The 27,058-nt window shown below is 36.9% G+C and overlaps 1 protein-coding gene across 1 annotated transcript in view; it reads right to left on the reverse strand.

Moving 5' to 3' along the window:
* LOC148947161 (uncharacterized) overlaps window positions 1–25,096 on the reverse strand; it is a 171,475-nt gene extending 146,379 nt beyond the window's left edge. The window contains exon 1 of the mRNA XM_089096907.1: window positions 25,005–25,096. The gene's annotated coding sequence lies outside the window, so the exon portion shown is untranslated. The remainder of the gene's footprint in view (window positions 1–25,004) is intronic.
* Between the last annotated feature and the right edge of the window lie 1,962 nt (window positions 25,097–27,058).

A 27,058-nucleotide genomic window follows, 5' to 3' on the forward strand; every position in this document is an offset into this window, starting at 1 on the left:
ACCCTCTTTCTTTTTATTGTCCTACTAAGCTATATAAAATGGATAGGGTCAAAAAAATAAAATCCGTCAGAAGAGAATCTTATCAAATAGTTTGTGAAATTAAGAAGTGACTTGGACCAATATTCACCAAAACTAAAAATGGAATTCTCATGACAATTGCTATACCGGCAGTATTAGCTTTTTAGGCTGAAAAAAAAAGTTTTTTTTTAACTGAAAGTAAGAGTAGAGATGGGGGTCCGACTCCGGGACGACACCCCTGCTGCCACCTACAACTTTTTTTGCACCCCATATATGGGCATAGCCTCCCTAGGGAGAATGATTACGTAATGGGGTCAATGACCTCTTTTCCAAGGTCGATTTATTTGATGTTTCTATGTGTAATAACTCCGGAACGAAGGTTGCACATGCGCATTGAATTCTAACGGGAGCAATATTATTGATCTAGGACTCGAGGGGGAAGTGAATTTCCGAGAAATTGATTGCGTAATTGTTCGTGAATGTCATGGTGTCCAGAAATAGTATTTGTTGTTGTTGCTCTAGGCAATGTTATGAGTTTCCCGGAATTTGGAACACCTGTGCTGTCGACCTCAATTCACCTATCGTGAATCAATAATTCCCCTTAGAAACAACAAATTAATTTCCCCTTTCTTGACAGATCAATCAATCAATGACATCATCTGTCAGACTTTAAAAATTTTCGCCCTAAAAACATTTCTCCAGGAATAGATCCAAATCATTAATGTCTTTGCCTCGGGAACAACTCTTTTGGTCGAACTCCAAAGGATATTAATAACCAAAGGCCATGGAAACAATTAGGCAAGAAACATCTTAGCGATGAATTGTTTTAGCGCGCGAAAAGGTTTCTTATTAATTTGAAATGCGTTAGCGCAGAGATGCCAATAACAAAGGAACACGCTGAATTTACGTTTAGGGATTATTTGGGCGAAACCGTTTTAGACAGGTTATGGAACTATTTCGGCGAAACAGAGAGAGACATTTTAAAAGAAGATTTTTGAAGAGATTTTGGAAGAGGTTTTGAGTGTGGTCGTTATAATACACAAGTTTCATTTGAACAGTGTTGTGAGGTCCTCTAACCCAACCCCAAAGGGTTCCAATCCTCCTACCCCCACCCCGAAGGAAGCCCCCGGTCCTCAAAAGCCCCCCAAGCTCCCAAAGGCCCTCCACCGGTCCCCAAATGTCCCCCAGGCCCCCAACTGTCCCCCGGACCCTCAAAGGCCCCCCAAGCTCCCAAAGGGCCACCGGCGCCCCCAAAGGCCCACCCAGACCCCCAAAGACCATCCCCGGGCCCCCCAAAGGCCCATCGAGCTCCCAAAGGACCAACGGGGTCCCAAAGGCCCTCCACCGGCCCCCAACTGCCCCTCCGGACCCCAAGGCCCTCCCCTGGTCCTCAAAGGTCCCCCGGGCTCCCAAAGGACCAACGGGGTCCCAAAGGCCCTCCACCGGTCCCCAAATGTCCCCCAGGCACCCAAAGGCCCTGCCTGTGCCCCAAAGGCCCCCCCAGACCCCCACTGGCCATCCCCGGACCCCCCCAAAGGCCCATTGAGCGCCCAAAGGACCAAACGGGTCCCAAAGGCCCTCCACCGGTCCCCAAATGTCCCCCCGGCCCCCCAAGGCCCTCCCTGTGCCCCAAGGCCCACCCTGTGCCCCAAAGGCCCGCCCCGGCCCCCAAAGGTCCCCCGGACCAGAGAAGCGCCGCCGGGATAACACACACACACACACACACACACACACACACACACACACACACACACACACACACACACACACACACACACACACACACACACACACACACACACACACACACACACACACACACACACACACACACACACACACACACACACACACACACACACACACACACACACACACACACACACACACACACACACACACACACACACACACACACACACACACACACACACACACACACACACACACACACACACACACACACACACACACACACACACACACACACACACACACACACACACACACACACACACACACACACACACAGGCATGCAAATAGCATGTAGTTTAAAAACGTGTTTAATCACGTTTCTTGAATGATTCAAAATGAACTTTGAAAAATCAAGAAAATGTAACTGTGACAAGGTAAACCACAAGCAAACACTACTGAAATATTCCAACTCTTGCATTTCAACGAAATAAATTCAAAATGAACTTTTAAAAATCAAGAAATTTTAAATTTGAAAATGAAAAAAACTAACAAACACTACATACAGATTAAAATTAAAGAAAATCAGCTAAATACAAAAAAGATGAAATGTGAAAATTAAAGAAAATGTAACTGTTAAAAGGTAAACCACGCCCAAATCCTACTGAAATAGTCCAACTCTTGCATTTCAGCCAAAGAAATTCAAAAAGAACTTTGAAAAATCAAGAAAATGTAACTGTGACAAGGTAAACCACAACCAAACACTACTGAAATATTCTAACTCTTGCATTTCAACGAAAGAAATTCAAAATGAACTTTGAAAAATCAAGAAAATGTAATTGTGACAAGGTAAACCACAACCAAACACTACTGAAATATTCTAACTCTTGCATTTCAACGAGAGAAATTCAAAATGAAATTTGAAAAATCAAGAATCTGTATCTGTTAAAATGGACTAAAAAAAAACAATATTCTTTAATATTAAATATATTTATATACAGCTATATATAATATATAGTAAATTTGAAATATCATTAAAATGTATCTGAGACATTGGAAACAACAACCAAAAACTTCTGAAATAGTCCAAATCTTGCATTTCAGCGAAAGAAATTCAAAATGAACTTTGAAAAATCAAGAAAATGTAACTGTGACAAGGTAAACCACAACCAAACACTACTGAAATATTCCAACTCTTGCATTTCAACGAAAGAAATTCAAAATGAACTTTGAAAAATCAAGAAAATGTAACTGTGACAAGGTAAACCACAACCAAACACTACTGAAATATTCCAACTCTTGCATTTCAACGAAAGAAATTCAAAATGAACTTTGAAAAATCAAGAAAATGTAACTGTGACAAGGTAAACCACAACCAAACACTACTGAAATATTCCAACTCTTGCATTTCAACGAAAGAAATTCAAAATGAACTTTGAAAAATCAAGAAAATGTAACTGTGACAAGGTAAACCACAACCAAACACTACTGAAATATTCCAACTCTTGCATTTCAACGAAAGAAATTCAAAATGAACTTTGAAAAATCAAGAAAATGTAACTGTGACAAGGTAAACCACAACCAAACACTACTGAAATATTCCAACTCTTGCATTTCAGCGAAAAAAATTCAAAATGAACTTAGAAAAATCAAGAAAATGAAAATGTGACAAGGTCAACCACAACCAAACACTACTGAAATCTTCAAAACTATAGCAATTAAACTAAAGAAATTCAAAATGAACTTTGAAAAATCAAGAAAATGTAATTGTGACAAGGTAAACCACAACCAAACACTACTGAAATATTCCAACTCTTGAATTTAAAATACATAATTAAATATATTAAAATTAAAAATAATTAATCTGTAACACTTTCTATTTTCACCACAACAAAAAACTAATTAATCATTACAAATCTTGAATTTCAATTATTGAAGTCCAAAATGAACTTTGAAAAATTTTAAAAATATAGGTGTGATATGGTAAACCTGAGTCTCTCAATCCCCTTAAAGCTCTTTTAAAAGATACAAAAACTACTTATTCAACACAAAAATTTCGTTTTAAATGACCACCAAGTAAAGAAAAACCACACGGAAACACGCAACTGAGTCTCTCAAACCCCTTAAAGCTCTTTTAAAAGATACAAAAACTACTTATTTAACACAAAAATTTCGTTTTTAATGACCATCAAGTAAAGAAAAATCACACGGAATTAGGCAACTTAGTCTCTCAAACACTTTAAATCTATTTAAAAATATAAAAAAAATTGCAACGAAGTAAAGAAAAACCACACGGAATCAGGAACCTGAGTCTCTCAAACCCCTTAAAGCTCTTTTAAAAGATACAAAAACTACTTATTTAACACAAAAATTTCGTTTTTAATGACCACCAAGTAAAGAAAAACCGCACGGAATTAGGCAACTGTGTCTCTCAAACCCTGTAAACCTCTTTTAAAAGATACAAAAACTACTGATTTAACACAAAAATTTCGTTTTTAATGACCACCAAGTAAAGAAAAACCACATGGAATCCTGCAACTGAGTCTCTCAATCCCCGTAAAGCTCTTTTAAAAGATACAAAAACTACTTATTTAACACAAAAATTTCGTTTTTAATGACCACCAAGTAAAGGAAAACCACACGAAATTAGGCAACTGAGTCTCTCAATCCCCGTAAAGCTCTTTTAAAAGATACAAAGACTACTTATTTAAATCAAAAATTTAGTTTTTAATGACCACCAAGTAAAGTAAAACCACACGGAATTAGGCAACTGAGTCTCTCAATCCCCGTAAATCTCTTTTAAAAGATACAAAAACTACTTATTTAACTCAAAAATTTCGTTTTTAATGACCATCAAGTAAAGGAAAACCACACGGAATTAGGCAACTGAGTCTCTCAATCACCGTAAAGCTCTTTTAAAAGATACAAAAACTACTTATTTAACACAAAAATTTCGTTTTTAATGACCACCAAGTAAAGGAAAACCACACGGAATTAGGCAAGTGAGTCTCTCAAACCCCATAAAGCTCTTTTAAAAGATACAAAAACTACTGATTTAACACAAAAATTTCGTTTTTAATGACCACCAAGTAAAGGAAAACCACACGGAATTAGGCAACTGAGTCTCTCAAACCCTGTAAAGCTCTTTTAAAAGATACAAAAACTACTCATTTAACACAAAAATTTCGTTTTTAATGACCACCAAGTAAAGAAAAACCACATGGAATCCGGCAACTGAGTCTCTCAATCCCCGTAAAGCTCTTTTAAAAGATACAAAAACTACTTATTTAACACAAAAATTTCGTTTTTAATGACCACCAAGTAAAGAAAAACCACACTGAATCAGGCAACTGAGTCTCTCAAACCCCTTAAAGCTCTTAAAAGATACAAAAACTACTTATTTAACGCAAAAATTTCGTTTTTAATGACCATCAAGTAAAGAAAAATCACACGGAATTAGGCAACTGAGTCTCTCAAACCCTGTAAAGCACTTTTAAAAGATAAAACAAATGACCGCAAAGTAAATAAAAAACACACTTAATCAGGCAACTGATTCTCTCAAACCCCTAAAAACTATATTAAAAGATACAAAAACTACTTATTTTTAACAAAAAAATATAGTTTTTAATGACAACCAAGTAAAGGAAAACCACACGGAATTAGGCAACTGAGTCTCTCAAACCCAGTAAAGCTCTTTAAAAAGATACAAAAACTACATATTTAACAAAAAAATTTCGTTTTTAATGACCATTAAGTGAAGAAAAACCCCACGAAATCAGGCAACTGAGTCTCTCAAACCCCTTAAACCTCTTTTAAAAGATACAAAAACTACTGATTTAACACAAAAATTTAGTTTTTAATGACCACCAAGTAAAGAAAAATCACACGGAATAAGGCAACTGAGTCTCTCAATCCCCGTAAAGCTCTTTTAAAACTGTGACAAGCTAAACCACGACAAAGCACTACTCTCGTGGAACTCAATCCCCATTTAACTCGACCCCCGTGCAACTGAACCCCCTTGTAACTGAACCCCTGTATAACCGAAACCCCCGTGTAACTGTATCCCCTTTAACTGAACTCTCATGCAACTCAACCCTCCATGCAACCCATCTCCCCCAAAACACTTTTCAGTCATTTTCTCGTACTCTCGTGGAACTCAATCCCCATTTAACTCAACCCCCGTGCACCTGAACCCCCGTGGAACTGAACCCCTGGATAACCGACACCCCCGGGTCACTGTACCCCCTGTAACTGAACTCTCATGCAACTCAACCCTCCATGCAACCCATCTCCCTCAAAACACTTTTCAGTCATTTTCTCGTTAAATTGACAATACGCTCCAAAACATCACTTGTGTATTATACAGTACATAATCATGGCATGTCCTCCAATTCACAAATCCCATTACCCCTTTTTTGCAAAGGTTAATCAAACATCTCCGATTGTAAATGCATTAAAAATTTTCCACTCACTAATTAGCCCTTTTTTGCAAATGCTAAACAAGAAAAAAAAACTGTCTGCTTTTCAAAAACTTGTCCGTTAAAACTCGAAACAAGACGCGCTGGTTTTATAATACAGGTTTAATTAATTGCGTAAATCGGCAACTGAGTCTCTCAATCCCCGTAGAGCTCTTTTAAAACTGTGACAAGCTAAACCACGACAAAGCACTACTCTCGTGGAACTCAATCCCCATTTAACTCAACCCCCGTGCAACTGAACCCCCTTGTAACTGAACCCTTGTATAACCGAAACCCCCGTGTAACTGTACCCCCTTTAACTGAACTCTCATGCCACTCAACCCTCCCTGCAACCCATCTCCCGCAAAACACTATTCAGTCATTTTCTCGTACTCTCGTGGAACTCAATCCCCATTTAACTCAACCCCCGGGCACCTGAGGCCCCGGGGACCGGAACCCCGGGATAACCGACACCCCCGGGTCACTGTACCCTCTTTAACTGAACTCTCATGCAACTCAACCCTCCATGCAACCCATCTCCCTCAAAACACTTTTCAGTCATTTTCTCGTTAAATTGACAATACGCTCCAAAACATCACTTGTGTATTATACAGTACATAATCATGGCATCTCCTCCAATTCACAAATCCCATTACCCCTTTTTTTTGCAAAGGTTAATCAAACATCTCCGATTGTAAATGCATTAAAAAATTTTCCACTCACTAATTACCCCTTTTTTGCAAATGCTAAACAAGAAAATAAAACTGTCTGCTTTTCAAAAAACTTGTCCGTTAAAACTCGAAACAAGACGCGCTGGTTTTATAATACAGGTTTAATTAATTGCGTAAATCTCTTTGCAAAGATGTAATGACCTTTAGAATAGAATACCTACCAGAAAAACCTGTTTGGTACGGGGGCGCAAGCAAATTCAAAAGAAGGACTATACTCTCAAAGACATATTTACTAGGTTTTCGACTATGCTGAACAAAATGGCTATCTCAAAATTTTGATTGAGTGACTTTGGGAAAAAATGAGCGTGGGAGGAGGCCAAATTGCCCTCCAGTTTTTTGGTAACTTAAAAAGGGCACTAGAACTTTTACTTTCCGTTCAAATGAGCCCTCTCGTGATATTCTTGGACTTCTGGATCGATATGATCACCCCTGGGGAAAAAAAAGAAGAAAAAACAAATAAAAACGCATCCGTCATCTTTCTTCTGGCAAAAAATACAAAATTCCACATTTTTGCGAAGAGGAGCTTGAAACTTCTATAGTAGGGTTCTCTGATACGCTGAATTTGATGGTGTGAGTTTGATTTAACTTATATGATTTTTAGAGGTTGTTTTCACTTTTTTTCAAAAATAAGGCAAATTTAGTCAACCGCGTAACTTTTGATGGGTAGGACTAAACTTGATGAAACTTATATATTTAAAATCAGCATAATAAACTGGTTCTTGTGATACATCTATTGGTATTAAAATTCCGTTTTTTAGAGTTTCTGTTACTATTGAGCCGGGTCGCTCCTTACTTACAGTTCGTTACCACGAACTGTTTGAATCTAAATATATAAAATTCTTTCGGTTTATTCATACCCAACTAAAACCGAAAATCTGAGAAAATTTTCCTGATTTTTGAAAAAAGGGGAAACACTCCCAAAAAAAGCAAGCAATCTTATTGAAAATCCCTTTACTAGTTACATTATATCAGAAATATCTTCAGTTTTATAGATTATGAGCAAGCGTTCGATTCTGTTGATAGAAGAGCTTTAGTAAAGGTTTTAACTGTAAGTAAGGAGCGACCCGGCTCAATGGTAACCGAAACTCTAGAAAACGGGTTATTGATACCAATAGATATATCAAAAGAATCAGATTTCAAGGCTGATTTCAAATATATAACTTTTATCGAGTTCACTGATAAACATCAAAAGTTACTCGCCTGAGAATATTTAGCTTTTTTTCGAGAAAAGGGGGAAAGGCCCAACAAGTGTAATAGAGCCTTAATGAAAATTACACAATAATAGTCGGCTTATCATAAACCACTAAGGTAGAGGTTTAGATCTCCTACATAAAAAAAGTTGTAAATTTACATTTTTTGCCATAATAAAGATCACTGATGGTTTTTTATTTGTTTTCTTGTTTGTTTTTTTTTTTTGTTTTTTTTTCCCAGGGGGGATCGTATCGACCCAGTGGTCATAGAATATCGTGGGAGGGCTCATTGGAACGGAAATTGAAAGTTTTAGTTCCCCTTTTAAGTGACCAAAAAAAATGGAGGCTAACTAGGCCCCCTCCCACGCTTATATTTTTCCCAAAGTCACCCGATCAAAATTTTGAGATAGCCATTTTGTTCAGCATGGTCGAAAATATGATAAATATGTCTTTTAGGATGACTTAATCCCCCGAAGTTCCCAGAAGGAGGGCTAAAAGTTATGAACTTTACCCAATGTTAACATATAGTATTGGTTATTGGGAAGTATACAGAAGTTTTCAGGAGGTTTTTTTTCTGGTAGTGGGAGGGAAGGGTGGGTCGGTGGTTATGTTGGAGGATCTGTTCATGAAGGAAGTTTTCATGGGGGAAGGGAAATTGCCATGAAGGGGGCGCCAGACTTGCCAGTTTTTTTTATTGGTTATTGGAAAGTATACAATCATTTTCATGAAGGATTTTTTCAGAAGGGGGGGGGGCTAGAGCAGTGGGTTACTCCGGATAATATTTCTATAGAGGATGTTTGCTTGGGGTACGAGACCTTTATATGACGGGGGTGCCGGATTTCCAAGCATTATTTAAGAAACGATCAGAAATTAAATAAAAAAAAACAAGTTTTTTCAACTGAAATGTAAGAAGGAATATTAGAACTTAAAACGAACAGAAATTATAACGTATGTGAGGGGGTTCTCCCCCAAGTCAGTACCTCGCTCTTTACGCTACAGTTTTTTTTAGTGCTTTCAAAAGAGCTATCTATTCTAATTAAACGGCCTTTGTGATTCAGGGGTTTCTGAATCAAATTTTGTTTTAACTTTTAACGTAAAGAGCGTGGTATTGACTAAGGGGAGAACCCCTTCATATAAGTAATAACATATACGTAATAAAAAAAACAATAAAAAAACAAGCGATACGGCTCAATAGTAATCGAAACTTTTAAAAACGAAATTTTGATGTCAATAAATGTATCAAAAGAATGTGTTTATAATGCTGATCCTAAATATATAAATTTTATTAAGTTTAGTATTACTCATCAAAGGCTACGAGCCTGAGAAAATTTACTCGATTTTTTAAAGAGGGGGAAACATCCCCTACAAGTGAAAGAATTTTATTGAAAATCACACCGTCAGATTCAGCGTATCAGAAAACCCTATTACGTAGGTTTCAAGCTCATATCTGCAAAAATCTGCAACTTTGTATTTTTTGCCAGAAGAAAAATATAGGAATATAGAAGTTAGTTACGTAAGTTAATTTGTAAAGACATCCATTTAGCAAAAGAAAAGTAAAATTTTTATACAAATAAAAGCTGCATTAACTAAAAAACGATCAGAAATTAAATAAAAAAACAAGTTTTTTAAACTGAAAGTAAGGAGCGACATTAAAACTTAAAACGAACAGAAATTATTCCGTATATGAAAGGGCTATCCCCTCCTTAAAGCATTACGCTTTAAGCAAAAGTTTGACTCAGTCTAAAAAATTCTAATTATTAAAAAAAAAAAAACAATAGAGTAAATATAGATTATGTTTTTTGGGGACCGCCACTAAAAAGAACGGAAAAAAATATTTTATGTTTAATTTTTAATGTCGCTCCTTACTTTCAGTTTAAAAAACTTGTTTTTTTTATTTAATACATTAAAGTGATTAGTGCTATGTACGAGAATAACACTGCTGCGGTTAAGGTAGGAAATGAGGTTAGCAGCTGGTTTCGTATTAAATAAAGAGTTAAACAGGGTTGTGTTCTATCCCACTTTATATGGATTATTTTGATGGAGTTTGTCTTAAGGAGCATATGAAAGGCAATGAGAGACCACGGAATCAAATGGGGAGGAAAAAGTCTCCCGGACTTAGGTAATGCTGATGATTTAAGCATCCTAGATGACAGTGTGAGCAAAATGAATAAACTTTTAGAGGTTTTGCGAGTTCAAGGTTCTAGAATAGGTTTGAAAATTAATGTTAAGAAGACCAAGTCACTAAGGCTAGGAATAAGTGAAGATGAAAAGGTTACGTTGGGTAATAAAAAGATTGATCAGGTGGGCACCTCCACTTACCTTGGTAGTATTATTAGTAAAGATTGCGGGAGCTGTGAAGATGTTAAACGTAGATTAGCCAAGGCTCAGGGTGTTTTTTCACAGTTAAAAAAAGTTTGAAAGAATAGGAAGATAAGTCAGCAAACCAAGACTAGAATATTGGAAGCGACAGTGATAACAGTGGTCAAATATGGCTCTGAAGCATGGACGCTCCGAAAATCGGGTGAAGAATTGCTAGATGTTTTCCAGAGAAATTGCTTAAGGATTGTTCTGGTACCCTGCTGACTGACCGTATTTCAAACAATAGGCTATACGAAAAATGTGGTTCAATACCGCTCTCTAGGGCTACAATGAAAGGAAGGTTGAGATGGGTAGGAAAAGCTGTGTAGATGAAAGATGACAGTTTGCCGAAGATTGTCCTTTTCGGTCAATCGTCTACAGCTAAACAGAAAGCAGGTCGTCCTCGTCTAGGGTGGGAGGACGTCATAAAGAAAGATTTAAAGGAAATGGGAACTTCGTGGGCGGGTGTAAAAAGAGAGGGGTGGAGGAGGAGCGTGCGTAGCTGTGTTGGCCTCAGGTGCCTTGGTGCTGCAGTGAGTTGTTAGTAGTAGCAGTAATTATATCAGAAAACCCTACCGTAGAGGTTTCAAGCTCCAACCTTCAAAATGTGGAATTTCAGAAGAAACATGGAATTTTTTTTGTGAAATTTTCTGTGTAATTTTTTTTTCAGAAGAAACGTTCTCAATGCATGTTTATTTGTTTTGTTTTTTCCCATGGGTGATTGTATCAAACTGAAGGTGCAAGATAATTGGGAGGGAGCTCATTCGAACGTAAATTTAAAGCTGATATTTAAGTGACCATACAGATTGGGCCAGAGGAAAGTCTTGTTTTCTTGCTATTTTAGGGCACCAAACTACGACTTTGCCCTAAAGAGGACGGATTTGCAATCAATTTAAAATTCTGAGAAGATAATTAATTTAAAAGTATCAATAATTATATTTTAGGCTTCATAGTTGCAAAAGAAGTAACGCTAAAGGGTGGCAGTACTGGATTCAACCAAGTTGATTTACCTTATTTGTAATAAAATTAGGCTACGTTTGGTGATCTGTAATTGCGTATCAGCTATAGCGACGGGGATGAGTCATTCTTTTGGTGGAGGTAGGGTAGATTCCTATAAAAGTACATTTTAATGGACACACTGATTACTCTTCATGAGGCTTCAGATAAATGTTGAAAGAGGTAGGAGGAGAGCAGGGACGTACGCAGGGGGGCCTCCGGGCCCGCCCCCCCCCGAAGTCTCACGATTTTTTTCATTTTCCCATAATTTTCTGATTTTTCTCACAGAATAATGGGTTTGAAGGATTTGCCCCCCCCCGAAACAAATTCCTGCGTACGTGCCTGGAGGAGAGTAGGAATTAATTAAATTGTTTTTCTATACAGCTTAAATGTTACATTCCCATATCTACCAGCGCAGAGGTGGAAAAGGCAAGGCAGGTCATCATCAGTCCTGCCAGGAAATTTCTTTGGGGTGGCAAATACTGCTAGGAACTTAGTTTTCAGCAATTTTAAATGGTTTTATTTTCTTTTTATATTTATATAAAGTACTTCAATGTATTTTAAGAAAATCCTATTGTAGAGGTTTTGATGGCTTCAGTTATCTAGACGACCAAAAGTCGCACAGAATTTCCGTTCATAAAAACAATAATACTTCCTTTCATCCAATCGAAGTCCTTTAGTAGTAATATTAACAAGGACTTTCTACCAAAATTACTGTTCATGGCCAATTTTAGCGTAAAACGGTACTAATCAACGTACAATTATTGATTCATAATTCTAAAAGCAATTAACCAGGAATTTAAGGGACCGGTAGGCCTACCTCAAATTATATCTTGGTTAGGCCTGGGTATGATTTGGAAAACAGTCAGAATTTAAACAAAAAATAGCTTTTCATCTGAAAGCGAGGTACAGATTTGAAACATATTTGAACAGATTATTCTTTATATGGAGGAGGCTGTTTGCTTCTTAGCTGCTTACTCTTTAATGTAAAGTTTGACTTTTTTCCAAATTGTTAAAGAAAATTTGCAATTGGAAAGATAAGATTTTTCAAAACACTAAAAGACTTTTGTTTAATGAGCAAGGTGTTAGAAGGGGACAGTAATTTATATTTTTTTAAGTTTTAAACTTGCTCCTTACTTTATTTGAAAAACCTTTTCTATTTGTTTAATTAGATTTCATGAAAAAGTAAAGTTTCATGAATACAATACTTTTGGTATCGCAGAAAAACGATCAGTATTTCAATGATCTCAGTGTGGATTTTGATGGGTAATCAAACAGTTCATGGTAACGGACATAAAACAAGGAGCAACTTTCGTTATGAATCACCTAAACTCTAAGATAGGCCTTTTAACACCAATGGATGCATCAAAAGAATTAGCTTATTATGCTGATTCCAAATATATAAAGCTCATTAAGTTTAATCTTAGGCCTCAAAAACTGTGACGCCTCATAAATTTACCTGATTTTCGAAAAAGGGGACACCTCCAAAAAGCTATCCTGATAAAAATTACACTATCAAATTCACCACATCAGTGAACCCTTCTGTAGAGGTTTAGTCTTCGAAAAAAGGGAGAAGGACACCACCAAAAAGCTACCCTGATGAAAATTACACTATCAAAATACCATATAAGAGAACCCTGTTTCGTTCGTTTAATCTTACCCATCAAAAGCTACGAGCCTGAGAAAATTTGTCTGATTTTAGACAAAAGGGGGAAATACCCCCTGGAAGTCATAAAATTTTAATGAAAATCACACCATCAGATTCAGCGTATCAAAGAACCACACTGTAAATGTTTCAAGCTCATATCTGCAAAAATATGGAATTTTGTATTTTTTACCAGAAGAAAGATCACGGATGCGTGTTTATCTGTTTTTTGTTTGTTTGTTTTTTTCCCAGAGGTGATCGTATCAACCCAGGGGGCCTAGAACGTCGAGAGTGGTCCCATTCTAACGGAAATGATAAGGTCTAGTGTCCTTTTCAAGTGAACAAAAAAATTGGAGGGCAACTAGGCCCCCTCCCGTGCCACTCTTTTCCCAAAATCATCAGTTCAAAATTTTGAGATAGCCTTTTTGTTCAGCATAGTTAAAAGACCCAATAACTATGTTCTTAGAGATAAAATGACCCCCTACAGCCCCTGGGGAAAGTTTTTAAGTTATAAAATCACCCGTTGTTTTATTTGTTATTGGAAAATATGCATTCATTTTCGGGTGGGGAGAGGAGGATGAATTTTCTGCTGGGAGGATTTTGCACAGGAAGAATTTTCTATGGAGAGGGAAGTTTACAGGGGGTGAAATCTTCGGGGGAAATTTTACACTGGGTGAATTTGCCAGAATTCCTATACAAAATTTCGTTATATGTCTTGATTTTTCTTTACCGATTCAATTTTAGCTGTGGAGATGTTAAGGGTAATTGTCCGGGGTAAATTTTGGCCAGGATTGAATTGTCCAGAGGATATTTCTTTGGGGAGGGGTATTTTTCCGTGGATGTGAATCCAGGTATCCTGGCGTTATTCAAAAAACAATGAGAATTTAAATACAAAAAAATTTCAACTGAAAGTAAGGATCAATATTAAAACTTAAAATGAACAGAAATTATTACGTATATGAGGGGGGTTGCCCCCTCGTCAATACCTCTCTCTTTACGCTAAAGTTTAAATTTCGTCCTAATTCTTTAAAAACGACTCCCGAAACACAAGGGTTGTTTAATTAGAATAATAATTACCTTTCTTTAAGTGTCGAAAAACTGTAGCGTGAAGAGCGAGGTGTTGAGGAGGGGGCAACCCCCTAATATACGTTATAAATTCTGTTCGTTTCATTTTTTAACGTTGCTACTTACTTCAGTTGAAAGAACTTTTTTTTTATTTAATGAAGCTTAGAGACAAACATTTTTCTAAAGGCAATGAAAAAAGTATGTCAATTAAAGTAAAAGTATTTAAAACTGAAAAAAGAAAGTAATTACAAAAAAATACACAAAATAATAGCCTACTTACAAAAACTAAGATATAAACTCCTAGCATTCAGTTCTGTTGAGCAATGCCGAAGTGTTGGACGGATATTTTTTAACAATATCGACAGTTTTGAACTTGGTTATCAAACAGCAAAATATTTAATACCTTTAGACTGAATTATTTATTTAAAGTAACGCGTTTTCAAAGTAGTTTGTTCAAAGTAAAACATTAAAACTGAGATTAAGAAAATCAAATACAAAATTTTAATTCAATATTTTTAATTTTAAATACAAAAACCGATATATTTGACACCTCTATACTTCGTAACTATAAAAAATTATATCTTTTTCTAAGTGAAAATTAGATATATACAATCTCCTGGAAAAAAATTATAATAAAACACAAAAAACGTATCCGTTCAGGGGGGAAAATACAAAAATTTTCAGTATTCCATTCAGGGGAATATAGTGGCTTCATATATTAGCTCACGGCTACTCTTACAATGCAAGCAAATGTTGACAGCATATTTTTACCGAAATTGCCCCTTATTAAGTTGTTTTCTTTGTGTTTTCTATAATTATACAAGCTCTCTTGTGTACTAATAACTGCACTAATTATTTATAAATAAATGCATATTTCAGATCATAATAAAAAGTTGATTCTTTGATTGAATGTTATCAATAGTTAGGCTCTTATACTTTCGTTATTGAAAAGGGTCGTTATTTACTTACCATTCATTACTAGGAAGAATTTTTTTTTTTTTGCTACTCCAGCCGAAGCATATAGAAAATATGTTTGTGGAAAACTGGAAAGGGGTCACTCAGTCACAAATTCGAACTTATATGTTCCTTAATAAGGGTCAAAATCTAGTGACAGGCAGCCAACAATGGGGCAACAAAAGTTTGTTCTATAGTTTCTCCCTCTTCTGCTCTTTTTCCTTTGGTTTCCTTATAATTACTTTATAGGCCCAAATTTCCAGGTGGGGGCATGCCCCCTCCTCCCCCCATCCCCTGCCAGCACCCATGCTGACGCTTAATACTAATGAAATAGGTGGTCTGCGTGGTCCAGGCTCGTAATACAGAGCTATCCCTGGTGATCTAAGCTGACAGGGGTTATGGGGTTTTAACTCCCCCCCTGAAATATTTGTCGGACTCGTAAAAACGTAACAAACATGAAAATAAACAAATTTTTATGTTTTTTAAGTTTTTTTTGTCCCCCCCCCGCTCTAAAAAAGATCCTGGATACGATCTTGGCAGCAACTGTCTCCGAAATCGTAAAACAGCTGCTTTTCGATTTTCTTTGTTCAAAACAAGGGCCGAGCCATCGTTTTCCATGCAACACCAACCAGAAATAAAATCTACCATAATCTACAGGCTTCCAATCCTTAACCAATATCTCCGGGTTGAAATTTTCTACTAGCCTTTAAGTTACCGTAGAACTCAGCCTTCTCGATAAACTCGATTTTAAAGGTTATTACCAGCTTTAATTTTTTACCAGCAGTAAAAAAGACATAATAAAACTGAAATGTAACATGATATCAGATAACAGGCAATGCCTTCTGCTTTATCATAGGCAGCGCGCTAGCCCTACCAAATGTTCTTCTTACATGTTTCTCTGACACTCAATCGTAATGAAATATACCAAAGTAAGATAAAAATATAATACTTAAGAAACAAATGTGGGCTATATATTTGCGTATTAGGGGGGGGGGGGGGTTAACGTATAGCAGGTCTGAGTCCCCAATGTGTTAGGTACAATTATTGTGAATATTATGTAGTAAGAGTTATTTTCTAACTTTACTCTGTCCAAATACTTTAGCGGCTTTAGGCAGCAAGCGCTGCCTAAGTAAAGAACGATGTGGGCACAATGTGTTTTTTTTCTTCAGTCGGGCACTTCGTATCGAAGGAGTTGTCGTAGAAACTTCGAAAAGGGCTCATTCAATTGGAAATTGGAGTGGCTAGTGCCCTTTTTAATAGTCGAAAGTGATTGCAGAGCAACTAGTCCCCCCTACACCCCTCATTCCCCCAAACACATCCAATCAAAATTTTGAGATAGCTATTTTGTTCAGCGTAGTTCATTTCCAGATAGAAAATATGTTTTTGAGGAGGACACTCCCCGACAACCCTCGGGGCAAGGGTTTTAAGCTATGCCCTGAGGGTATATAAGAACGATGTTGGCACGATGTACTATCTATTATTTTTTCCTTTAGAGCAGGGCACTACATACGGAAGGGGTCGTCGTAGAAACTTCAAAAGGGGCTCATTCGATTGGAAATTGAGAGTTCTAGTGCCCTTTTTAATAGTCGAAAGTGATTGGAGGGCAACTAGCCCCACTCACTCCCATCCGTCCCCCAAACACATCCCATCAAAATTTTGAGACAGCTATTTTGTTCATCGTAGTTGATTTCCAGATAGAAAGGATGTTTTTGAGGAGGACACTCCCCCACAATCCTCAGGACAAGGGTTTTAAGTTATGTCCTGGGGCCATATAAGGTTTTTATAGAAGGCGTTGTCGTAGAAACTTCAAAACAGCTCAACCGATTGGAAATTCGAAGGTCTAGTACCCTTTTTAATAGTCGAAAGTGATTGGAGGGCAACTAGCCCCCCCACGCCTATCATTCCCGCAAACACATACAATCAAAGTTTTGAGATAGCCATTGTGTTCAGCGTAGTTGATTTCTAGATAGAAAATATGATTTTGAGGAGGAAACTCCCCCACAACCCTCGGGGCAAGGGTTTCAAGTTATGCCCTGAGGGAATATAAGAACGATGTTGGCATAATGTACTATGTATTATTTTTCCCTTTAGAGCAGGGCACTTCATATGGAACGGGTCGTCGTAGAAACTTCAAAAGTGGTTCATTTGATTGAAAATTGAGAGTTCTAGTGGCCTTTTAATAGTCGAAAGTGATTGGAGGGCAACTAGCCCCCCCACGACAATCATTCCCCCAAACACATCCAATGAAAATTTCGCGATAGCCATTTTGTTCAGCTTAATTGATTTCCAGATAGAAAATATGTTTTAGAGGCGGCCACTCCCCCACAACCCTCAGGGCAAGGGTTTCAAGTTATGCTCTGGGGCCACATAAGGTTTTTATAGAAGGCGCTGTCGTAGAAACTTCAAAACAGGCTCATTCGATTGGAAATTCAAAGGGCTAGTACCCTCTTTAATAGTCGAAAGTGATTGGAGGGCAACTAGCCCCCCCCCCCCACCACGCCCATCATTCCCGCAAATACATCCAATCAAAATATTAAGATAGCCATTTTGTTAAGCGTAGTTGATTTCCACATAGAAAATATATTTTTGAGGAAGACACTCCCCCACAACCCTCAGTGCAAGGGTTTTAAGTTATGCCCTGGGGGCATATTAGGTTCTTATAGAAGGCGTTGTCGTAGAAACTTCAAAAAAGGCTCATTCGATTGGAAATTCAAAGGGCTAGTGCCCTGTTTAATAGTCGAAAATGATTGGAGGGCAACTATCCCCCCCCACGCCCATCATTTCCCCAAACACATCCAATCAAAATTTTGAGAGAGCCATTTTGTTCAGCGCAGTTGATTTACAGATAGAAAATATGTTTTTGAGGAGGACACTCCCCCAAAACCCTCGGAGCAAGGGTTTTAAGTTTTGACCTGAGGGCATATAAGGACGATGTTGGCACAGTATACTATTTATTATTTTTTTTTCCTTTAGAGCTGGGCACTTCATATGGAAGGGGTCGTTGTAGAAACTTCAAAAGGGGCTCATTCAATTAGAAATCGAGAGTTCTAGTGCCCTTTTTAATAGTCGAAAGGGATTGGTGGGCAACTAGCCCCCCCCACGTCCATCATTCCCCCAAACACATACAATCAAAATTTTGAGATGGCCATTTTGTTCAGCGTAGTTGATTTCCATACAGAAAATATGTTTTTGAGGAGGACACTCCCCCACAACCCTCAGGGCAAGGGTTTTAAGTTATGCCCTTGGGGCTTATAAGGTTTTTTATAGAAGGCGTTGTCGTAGAAACTTCAAAACAGGCTCATTCAATTGGAAATTCGAAGGGCTAGTACCCTTTTTAATAGTCGAAAGTGAATGGAGGGCAACTAGCCCCCCCCCCACGCCCATCATCCCCCCAAACCCCTCCACTCCAAATTTTGAGATAGCCATTTTGTTCCGCGTAGTTGATTTCCAGATAGAAAATAGTTTTTGGATGAGGACACTCCCCCACAACCCTCAGGGCAAGGATTTTAAGTTATGCCCTGGGGGCATATAAGATTTTTATAGAAGGCGTTGTCGTAGAAACTTCAAAACAGCCTCATTCGATTTGAAATTCAAAGGGATTGTACTCTTTTTAATAGTCGAAAGTGATTAGTTATATTTTTTGTTGTTGTTGTTGTTTAGACCAGGGTACTTCGTATCGAAGGAGTTGTTGTGAGAACGTCGAAAGGGGCTCATTTGATTGAAAATATAAAGGCTTGATGCCCTTTTTAATAGTCGAAAGTGATTGGAGGGCAACTAATCCCTCTTCCAGTCTCACCCAACCCCGCCCACCCTCCCATTTGCCCATTAATTTTAAAAACTAAATGTTGCCTTAAGATTAAATCAAAATGTACTGTGACAATGCTAATGCCCAATAAGACACCTCAGCAGTATCCCAAGAACGACTGAGGGTATTATATACAAACTTTCGGGGCTACTTCTGCTCTTAAAATTTAACCAAATCAAAAAAGCGTAAGTGTATCCAAGCTGTCAAAGAAAGTAAACAGATTTTTTGCGAACGGTATCAAGTTTTCCATTTCAGGTCAACTAGAGGTATGAAACTAAATTAAACAGTACTATTTGTGTCCAGATTTTTAAAAGGGTGTATGCTGTTAAAAATTGATGAAAATTTTTCTCTAGCATATAAATAGCAGGCTAAACTATTAAGTCTTAAAAAACGAAATGATTTAAAGCATGATTTTCTTTTTCCCTGAAAAGACTATGTCAATATAAAACTAACAGAAATTAATTTAAAAAATTTTTTCCATAAAATAAGTTTTTCAAAGAAAACTAAAGAACTCGTTTAAACAAAAAATTAGCGAAAATAAAAGCAAATAATCTACCAAGCGTGAAACTACCACAAATCAGCATCGATATATAAATGAAAACCGAAACGAACAGAAATTACAATAAATAACCGAGTCAAACTCAAAACGAGCAGAAATTGACATAAGTTGGGCGCAAAACCCCTATGCCTTCCCAAGGCCAGAACAATATTTGCACTTTACTGAAAAAATACAAGTGAATGTGCATTGTCAGTTTAATATACATATACTGAAATTTAGTAATCAAAATGTTAAATTTATTTTATTTATTAAAGTTATAAAAGTAAAAACATTCCGTTTTCTCAAAATTCCGTTTTTTAAAGTGTCGGTTACTATTGAGCCGGGTCGCTCCTTACTTACAGTTCGTTACCACGAAGTGTTTGATCATATAGCTGAAATATCTCCCGGGAAAATGTATGGCCCGAATCCCTTTTAACTGTTCGTGCGCGCTATAGCCTACCATCGCTACCCATCGACGGACAATCGTTGACCATGGTATTTGTTGAAGTGCCGCTAGTATTTTACTTTACTTTATTAATAAAGACAATTATAACACTTCTCAATTTACAACTACTGCACTAATGAAAAAACTTAAGTTTTTGCTGGCGTGCAGTAAAACGGCTAGCCATTTAAAAAACACACGAAGAAACAACAACTAAATAAACTTTATAGATTTTACTTTGTCAACTATGTAAGACTAGTAAGATCTAGTAAGACCGCTAGTAAGACTAGCACTTTGCTTGAAGCCTGGGAATTATCTACTTTTTAGTAATAGTAGGCTCAACACTATATATGTAACAGGCAACTGTAAAAACAAGCAGCAATGAAACTTGCTAGCCACCTGGACGTGAGTCAGGCTAATTTGAAACGGTTCAATCCAGAAGGGCAATTCGATAACCTGGTGGTTTATCTAATTACCATAGGTTTATTAAAAGAGCAGTGGCGAACTTCTTTCATACAATGTGCCAATTACTGCCTACCCTGCGCCCACTGCGTTTCTTTTTCCATGATTTAACATTCCAACGTATTGGCTGAAGATAATCTAAAACTCTGGCTAAAAACTCGGCACCATGGTGCATAACAAAGATCTAAATTGACTTTACTATTCTGCGATGTGTAAGGGTATCATCGCAAAATTGGGGCTGTTGATTTGGAAACTAAAATTCTGACACAAAATCCTAAAATAATTACTTGCCTCATTCCTAAAAGCGCTTCACTTTACCACCTCCCCTTAATGTGCACATATGTAGCCAGATTAAATATTTCCCATGTATTTTGCCATGCGTCACCCTTATTTCAATTTAATAGCCTACTTATTAATTGAATCAACGTTAATGAAAACAAGAAAGCAAAAATACATGGAAAATATATAGTTTGGGTAATACATTTTATATCTCAAGTTGTGACAGAGTTGGTCGCAACTGGCCACATTATGCGCGTACGGACCTTAGAGTGCGTTAAGGTATGGATTAAGGAGGATAGACAGCAAATTAAAGTGAAGCGCCTTTAGGAATGATAAAAGTAAGTATGGTACTTACGTATTATATCGACCACACTTGGACAGCGTCGCTTGGAATATAGTCATATAAATAATTTATTTTACAATGTATAGTGATAGTGGAAAGCTAAATCTCGTTATTATTCAAATCTCATTCCCAATGGGCCCTAACCAGACACTGAGTTCATCTTTGACTAGATCTGTTCCTTTCCTATATAGCATAAATGTGGACAGTGACCTAGTTCCCTAATCTAACCTAGCCTAAGCTTTCCACTGTCACTATACATTGCAAAATAGTATGGTTATTAAAGGGAATCAATGGACAAATCATATTCCAAGTGACGATGTCCAAATGTGGTCGATATAATACGTAAGTGCCGCAAATATTTTAGGATTTCGTAAATTTGTTTTTAGAATTCTATGCGTTTCCTTTACAATGAGCTCTAAGTAAAGATACACGGTACTGTTGTATTATCTGTAACACACGCGAGAAGTAAAGTTTGGTTAATGCAAATGAAATAAAACATAATGGGATAAAAATATACTAGTTTAGAAACAAATTTAGGCTATATATTTGCACATCAGGGGGATGGGGATAAAGCATAGCATATATTAAATACGTAACCTAACCTAGGTACCTTTTTTTGCCCCTTCAACCCCAAAAAGACTAAAGTTTAAACAACTGTTTGCAATGTTCGGCATAGGAACTGCCCGTTGAAAGAAACCCGCATGACTAGTTTCTTTTATCATCTTCGCTATACAATATCGCGCGTGTGTTACAGAAAATAAAGCAGTACCAGTTACACTTATTGTCAGTGTTTCCTTTTGGTGCCTTCGCACTGCGCCGCAAAACCTTTCACATTAACATAACCTAGAGATTTACGTTATGCAGTACAATCATAATGAGCAAATTTTGTCCATAAAAGCTCTTTCCAAGCTAGCTTGAGCTCCGTTAAAAAAAATTTATGTTACCTAAGTTTATGTTGCGTTATGAGTAACTTCATAAAGGAATCCTGGCACATTGCCCTAGTGTAAAATTTCCCCTGGAAAGTTCATCTTCGGAAGCTTCCCTGCTGACGGAAAATTCTCACCGTGAAAAGCCATAAACACAAATTTGTTTTACCTAAGCTTATGTTAAGCTATGAGTAACTTCATATAGGAATCCTGGCATATTCCCCTTGTGTAAAATTTCCCCTGGAAATTTTACAAAGAAGCTTCCCTGCTGACGGAAAATTCTCCCCGTGGAAAGCCATAAGCACAAAATTTTATGTTACGTTATGAGAAAGCCCATATAGCAACAGCACTTTGGATAAACAATTTATTAACTTAAAAATAAATTCATAAGCTTTTCCTAGAAAGCCATTCACGCTTGCTGTAATTCCCACTTCTACTCCACATTTTAATCTTTTAATTGATTGCTTGCAATGATTTTGTTGATTTTAGACGGTGATTATGAGGTTTGTACAGATTTCTACTTTAACCTAGTATATAGATTTTAGTTAACCGCGCGTAGAATTTTCTACACCATCTTAAAAAAAGGCAGATGAAGTGTGGAAAAGGGACGTAAAAATTTGAAGATTCTGAACAATTACATCAAAAATCAGCTTTTTACCGTTTTTTTACCGGCTTTGAATTAGGGTCAAATTGTAAGAGCCCCCTGTCCAACCTAAATAGTCTTAGAGAAGCAGAAGCAATGCTTTAAAGCTTTACAAGTAGAGAACGTAAGCAGGAGCTTGACAATGTCTTTTTGGGCCCCAATTCAGACGATTTTACAGTTTTAATCCTTTTCGTAGAAAAAGTGTTAAAACAGTATAATTTTTACAATAGTTTTTTATTCTAACTTTATTTGATTTTATTGTGAGAGCCCGTTGAAATTGACTTAGCTAATTTGGTTGAAAGCGATTTTGAAGTCCCTTTTTTGTACAGTTTTTGCTTTTAATCAATTCCAACGCAAAATGTCTGACGCCATTTAAAAAAAAAAATGGCAGGCGAAGCGTGAAAAATGGACGCCATAATTTGAAGATTCTGAGTATTTACACCAAAAATCATTGAAATTGGAATTAAATTAATGGGGAAGACCTATTAAAGAAATAATTGCGGTAAAATTCTAGTTTGGGGGCTTCTTGCTATCTAGGAATGTAGTCGAGTTAGGGGAAAAAGACTTTCTGGAATGAATCCAGTCCCTAAAATGTATCCTGGGGAAATATTGCCAACCTTTTTCTTATTTCTGGGGCTTAGAGATCGCATACATGACATGTTTATGCCTATCTAAATCACTGAAGTAACTCTGTAATAGCATCTTTTCCCTACGTGGATCAGTTTGCGCCAATTGTACATTTTTTTTTTTTTTTTTTTTTTTTTTTTGGTGGTGGTTTTATTGGTTTTTAGTTTTATCTTTCTTTTTTTTTATCCTGTTCTTCTTGTGTTTCTTTCGTGCTGAAGACGCCTTTTTTGGATACTGGCGAAATATCCACGTTTTTTTTCATTTGTGTTTTCTTTTCTCCCCACTGGCCGCAGTCTCGTGTGTTTTTTTTTTTTTTTTTAGATTTTTCTCTTTGTTGGTTTTAGTCTGTTTTTCATTGGCTTTCGATATTGAAAGAAGCAATTTCTAGTATTTCATTGGAATTGTAACCCATATCAAGGTTTTTTGGTAAAATTCTACTTTAGCTATTTTTGGCTATCTTGGAAAGGGGTTAGGTTAGGAAAATGAAACTTATAGGGATGGGTCTACAGGCTAAAGTATGTAACAGGAAGGTATTTTGAAGTAGTCTACCTATCTCCACTCCTTCTCCATCTAGAGGGTCCTGAAATTTGCCTACATGACAGGTCTATCTATACCTATTGAAATTTCGACAAAAAAAACATTTTACCTTAATTTTCAGTTATTGGTTCCTTTTTCTCTGGCTTTAGTTCTGGAAATGTAATTCCTGTTATTTGAGTAGAATTTTAAGCCATACCAATGATTTTCTTTTCAAAATTTAGGAAATGTATTTGCATATCTTTAAAACCTTAATTGGGATTGAGCAAAACTGTGAAGCTGAAAATAATTTGGTTGTACTTCATTTAAGCAAAAGGTCTATTTTGTAAGGTTTCTCTTTTATAGCACACAGATTTTTCAAGGTCATCAAAGGTCAGTACCCTCTGGAGGGAGAAGGAGTGGAGGCAGGTACTTCAATATACATTCCTGGGACATACTTTAGGCTGTATACCCATCCCTGAAAGTTTCATTTTCCGAACCTACCCCATTTCCAAAATAGCCAAAAGTAGCTAAAGTAGAATTTTATCAGGTTTTTTTCCTATAATTTAAGAAATAGTTTTACAGATCTTTAAAATCTTATAAGTCAGGATTGAGCAAAGGTATGCGGCTCAAAACACTTTCCTTGTGCCTCATTTTATCAGAAGATCTACTTTGCAATGGTTCACGTTTATAACACAGATGACTGTAAAAGGTCATTATAGCTCAGTGCCCTTTGGAGGAAGGAGTGGAGTTAGGCGCTTTGAAATGTCTTCCCAGGAGATCAATAACGTTCTGAAGGAATTCTGGAGTTTTATTCAACTAGTTCAGCTATTATCCAAGATAGGCTAGCAAAACCCCCTAAAATAGAATTTGACCTTTTCCTGCATATTGTGAAGCAATAATTGTTTTCTCAACAGATTCCCGTCTCAATAGACCAAGTTGTAGACTAATTTCTATACTTCTGGCCCTGGATGCATTGCTGGAAATTTAATTCATCTAACAACCACATTTCAAGATAGCAGAAACCCCCTAAACTAGAATTCTACCCTAGATCCTTTTATTGGCATGTTTCTTTTAAAAGTGGTTAACAAAAAATAAAGTAGCCTAGCCCAACAAAATCAGAAAATATTCGATATAGCCCAGGGCTACATCCAGGAATTAGGTGGGGGATACAACTGCAGGGGCTATTATATTTGAAATTAGCCCTGAATTGAGTGATCGAATGTTAGGCTATGGTCTTTTTTAACATCTTATTAATTTATCTATTTTTTTCGGACCAATAGCGTCTTCGTCAGTATACAATAACTCTGGGGACTCACCAGTTATTAAAGCAATGAGATATCCTTTATTTTCATTTATTTTGTTTTTTGCGGAATATTTCTTATAAGAAATCAATAAAAATGAAAGAGTCTCATCTCTCCGGTTTCTTTCCTTCGACTGAGAAGAGACATAACTGGTTTTCGAGTTTCCCACTGTTGTTAGTATTGTGAAGGTCAGTAAGTTCGGCACGTGTAAGTGACGTCACCAACGAAAGGGAAGTCCCCGGCAAAATATTAATGCACTCGAATGCAGTTTTTAGTTCACAGTTGTCGTGAGCACAATCACCTTCCAGTAGCAATGAATTGATTTCCATTCATGTCAGGAATTCAGAGCAACAAAAAAGCTTCTAAATTTAGATGCTAGCAAACTTTAGCAAAGTGAAAGAAAAGAGATTGTGCAAGTTAAAGGTGGAAGGAACACACTTTTGAGTTAGACGAGGGAACAACCACTTTCTGTTCCCTGGTGTATATATCAAAACGCCATGTGTGCCCAGGGGTGGATCCAGATTTTTTTTTTTTTGGGGGGGGGGGGACGGGGGAAAAATAGGTTGATCCGATAAACTTGTGTTAGGAGCAAGTTTAATTAACCCAATCTTGCGTTAATTAAGTAAATTACACTACTTTAGAGTGTAATTGGGAGGGGGCGGATCCCCCTTGGATCCGCTACTGTGTGCCACACAGTTCCTTCGCGTATGGCATCAAGACCATATCCTGGGTCAGGTGCGTCTTTGGGGGGGGGGGGTGGCAGTTGCCCCCAATAATGTGGAAAAAATTTATGGTACTAGTTAAGAAAGCGGTAAACACGCGATAAGTGAAGTTTCGTTAATGCTAATGGAAATAAACCAAAATAGGATGAAAATATAATGGTTTATAAACAAATTTGGGCTATATATTAGGAGGGTGGGGGTAAAGCATAGCATATACTAAATACGTAACCTTACCTATCCTAGGTACCTTTTTTCCCCCTAAAACCCAAAAAACCATAGTCTAAATATTGTAAACGCAGTCACAGACCATGGTTTGCGATCCAATTGATCTATTGCGATCTATTGAAAGATACCCGTTTGACTAGTTTCTTTGGTACTTTCGCATTATCGGGGCCTCTCGGCTTAATCACTATAGAGAAGGCAATGATAAGACCCGTCTTTGACATGAAATAATAAAAAAAAACAAGTTTTCATAACTGAAAGTAAGGAACGACGTTAAAACTTAAAACGAACAGAAATTATTCCGTATATGAAAGGGGATGTGCCATTCTCAACGCCTCGCTCTTTACGCTGAAGTTTTTTATTGTTTTAAAAAAAGAGTTGTGAGAAAGTCAAACTTTAGCGTAAAGAGCGAGACGTTGAGGAGTTGAGGATAGGAAAGCCCCTTTCATATACGGAATAATTTCTGTTCGTTTTAAGTTTTAACGTCGTTCCTTACTTTCAGTTAAAAAAACTAGTTTTTTATTTATTTAATTTTTGAATGTTTTTGAATTAATGCAGGTTTTGATCTTGGCTCACCATACTCGAATAATTAAAACAAAATGTGTTTATTAATTATGCTTTAATTTTGTTAAATGGCTTTCTCGACAGTTGTTTAATTTTATTTGTGAACGTTTTAATTAGTAATAAATATACACAAGTTACGAATTAACTTACGTAACGAACTTCTATATTCATATATTTTTAATACGTATATTAGGGGGCTCACCCCTTAGTCAATACCTCGCGCTTTAAGCTAAAGTTCGAATTTTGTTCGAACCATGGTTCGAACAAAATTCTAAATTCTTTAAGCTAAAGGTCGAACCATGCTGAACAAAATGGCTATCTCGAAATTTTGATCAGGTGACTTTGGGAAAAAAATGAGCGTGGGAGGGGGCCTAGTTGCCCTCCATTTTTTTTCACTAAAAAAGGGCACTAGAACTTTTAATTTGCATTCCAATGAGTCCTCCATCGATATTCTAGGACCGCTGGGTCGATACTATCACCCATGGGAAAAAAAAAACAAAAAAAAACACAAAAAAAGAAATACACACGCATCCGTGATCTTTCTTCTGGCAAAAAATGCAA

This window comes from Artemia sp. Qi Xiang Cuo, chromosome 11 (genome assembly GCF_049724085.1).
Source record: "Artemia sp. Qi Xiang Cuo chromosome 11, ASM4972408v1, whole genome shotgun sequence".
Taxonomy (NCBI): Eukaryota; Metazoa; Arthropoda; class Branchiopoda; order Anostraca; family Artemiidae; genus Artemia; species Artemia sp. Qi Xiang Cuo.